Genomic DNA, 3,563 nt, shown 5'->3' with positions numbered 1-3,563 from the left:
CTAAACACCCCTAACCCAAAACCCTAACCGATAACCCTAAAAAATTAAAAAGAAAAAAAAACCCTTACTAGTAAACCCCAATTCAAGAACCTAAACCCTAAACCCTAAACCCTAGACCTTAAAACCACTAAAAGCCCCAAACCTTATCACCCCAAAAATCAAGAACTCTATTTTTTTAAAAAAACCCTAAACCCTAATTCCATACCTAAAACCCTAAACCCTTAACCCTATCACCCCAAAAACTAAGAACCCTAAATTTTTTTTAAAAAAAAAACCTAAACCCTAAAAAAATCATAAACCCTATACCATAAACCATAAACCCTTAAATACCTTGAACAATACCCTAAATACACTAAACCCTAACTCTAATCCCGAAATTAAACCTTATAAAGACAAAATTGAACCCTAAATACCATAAACCCTAATCCTAAATCCCACAATTATGCAACAATCAATGCAAACTATGCACAAAAATTAAAATTAAATCAAATACAACACTAAATCAATTGAAAAAAAATTAGGGTTTAGGCTTACCTTCTGAAATTTGGGGAAAACTGAAGCTAAATTGAAGTAGAATCGAAGAAATCGATGCTAAAATGTCAAAAATCGAAGGAAATCAAAACTGAAATGGGTTAAATCGAAGGAATTTGGGAGGATTTTTTGGGGAAAAGAGAAGAGTGAGAAGGAGACAAGAGAGGGAGAAGGGAGAGGGAGGCCGAGAGAGATAGGGAGAGGAGATGCGAAGACAATGAAGGGAGAAGAGATGCGAAGACAATGAAGGAAGAAGAGATGCGAAGACGATGAAGGGAGAAGAGATGCGAAGACGAGAAGGGAGAAGAAGTCGAAGGGAGTGCGAAGGCGAGAGGAAGAAGAGAGCAAGCGAAAAAATCATCGGGAGAGGAAGGTCGAGAGAGAGGGAGAACAAAGCAAAATGAGGAAAAAAATTTCGTCGAGGGAGGGAGAAATGCGTCCCGCGCGATGCTTCATGTGAATAATTTTCAAAATTGGGCTAAAACCCGATTCTCCGATTTTTGCCTAAGAAGATTACCTGTGTGATTCAAATAAAGAGGTATGTATTCACCACTAACGACCTAATCGAATGAACGGAGTAATGTGCATAAACTTCATCTCTGCTTCATTTTGGACTAACCCCCCCCCCCCCCCCCCCCCCCCCTAAAGGGTATTTCTGTAACTTCAATCAGTATTTTTTAGACAAAAATTACCAATGGTAAAAATAATATTACTTTTTTTTCCAAGACAAAGGGTGGTTAAATGGCGGGTTCGAATCTCAGACATGGCATGTCTCCTCTAAGCAACATTGCGCTTGGTATTATTAAATTAGTGAAAAAGTAAACCAAACGGCCACGATGAAATTTGCCCACCAATGTGTGCGAATGATTTTGGCCATCATTTTATCGGCTCTCAAGATAACGCGTATTTGGACCGTTTAAGGATTTTGTCAAGTTCTGACGGCGCGATATACCCCATATCTGGAAGGTTCCCATGTAGGGTTGGGCGTATGTGATTGGTTCGGTTTAGGAAACTCAACTGGAACTAATTTTAATTATAGGGGATTTTTAAAAAAATAAAAATCAAATATATAATATATCAAGAAGGTCAAGAAGTGTAATATCTTATGATATTCTTATTATTTAATTATGCTCGAGTCGTGATATGCACTAAGGTGACATAATGGTTAGTGATCTCCTCTTTTAACAAGAACAAATTTTTACACAAGCTCATGGTAGAGAAGGTATTTTTTTTCTTAATAATAATTATAGTATTCATTTTAAGTTTATTTAATTAATATATTTAGATTATTACACATGCAGGTTTAGTGTAATTTATGGTTTAATATATTATAAGTATATTTAACTTTTTATTTTAAAATTTTTAAATGTACAAAATGAAAGAGGAAAAAACCAAAAATGTGAAAAAGATAGGGGGGAATAAAATGAGAATAGAGTCGAATTTTTAACTCTTATCACATACTTGAGTATAGATGGGATTTAATGTCTAACTAATGGGATAGAATGAACTTTTTAAGATCAATTCAAAACCATGCTTTCCACTTATAAGTTTTTCGAAATCTAAATTGAATCACCCAGAGTAAGTAGGACGAGATTTGCCACAAATAGAAGCAATGGAAGTATACCACGTGACCTAACTTGACCTATCCCCTAAAAAATACTCTTCTCAATCCACAACTTAGGACGAATCGACTCAATTTTAACCATGGAAGGGACAGGCCTACCCAGGTTATGGGTGGATGTACAACATTCTTACATGAAATGTGTTGGAAAATGATTTGGACCTTTTGATTTAGAGATCAATTATTAGCTAAATAAGTGGTCATTAAGTTCGACATGTGTTTTTGAAACATTTAAATAATTCCAACACCACAAACATGGGAAATTAATCTCCCACTTGGAATGATTCGACCTAGCAGCATCACCCCCAAGATCTACTGAGAACATCCTCCAACAAAAGGAAAAGATAAACAAGAGTCCTAGTCAATAACAGCCAAATAACTAAGAAAAAGCTGTCCAGAGGAGATTATTACAGCATTTCCGACACAGATCCCGCCTACTACTTGCATCTCGATCATATATTCTTCCACCAGTCTTGCCGCCTTCAAGATCCTGTTTGCTTCTCTGGGAAGCAAGGAAGCAAATGCATCTAGCTCAGATTTCAATGATCCAAGAGTTAGGTGATGATTATGAGGTTCATACTTTGCCTTTCCGACTGAGAATAATTATTGGCCGATAACCGTGGGTCAATTTTTTCAAGATATGAAACATTCTGGACATCAGGGCGCCCCACTTATCTTCAAGAAAATCGAGGGTTTTCTCCAAATAATCTTCCACAGATGACTGCTCATCCTATTTAGCTTTCAACATCTTCAGTTCTCCATACACAACGGTCAACTCATTCTGAAGACAACTTCTCTCTAAGCTTCTTTGTTGCAACGTCTTTTCAAGCTTATCTTTTTCATCAGTGCAGACATGATAATTGCTTTTGTAACTTCTGCGTTCTGAGATAACTCCTTCACATTCAGCAAGTTTCTGAGTGAGGTGAGAGTTCTCATCTGTGGTACTCTGTAATTCTGCTTCCAGAACATGATTTTCTGACTTCAAATCATTGCATCTGGATATGCACTCAACTTCAGAGTCCCTCAATACTCAATCTCATGCAATGCAGACTCAAGTTTAAGAGTCAGGAATCCTCTAGAATCGTCTTCATGCTTTAACTGCTGCTCAAGGCTATCTATATCTTTTGTTTCAGAAGTTTAATCTTACCATTGCTTTCATCCAAAGCCTCTTCTAAAATATCTGAAGACACTCCCAAAATGTACATTTTGTACATACACCCCAGAAAGTTCAGCATCCTGCTCCACCAAGAGTTCTTCATGTGATGGAAAAGATCTACCAGTTAGCTTTTTAACAGGCTCTTCATTCAAAAGTTTGTCTTTCGGTTCAGCTACATCTAACTCTAGACGATGCAATCTAGACTTGAGAATGTCCTCTGGATGGTCGATGCACCATCAACATTTGAGGATAATA

The sequence above is a fragment of the Aristolochia californica genome, unplaced genomic scaffold, assembly GCF_029961685.1.
Source record: "Aristolochia californica isolate CCGP_79_NKW_82.1479 unplaced genomic scaffold, dmAriCali1.0.hap1 SCAF_42, whole genome shotgun sequence".
Lineage (NCBI taxonomy): Eukaryota > Viridiplantae > Streptophyta > Magnoliopsida > Piperales > Aristolochiaceae > Aristolochia > Aristolochia californica.
This window is presented reverse-complemented; position numbering follows the sequence as displayed.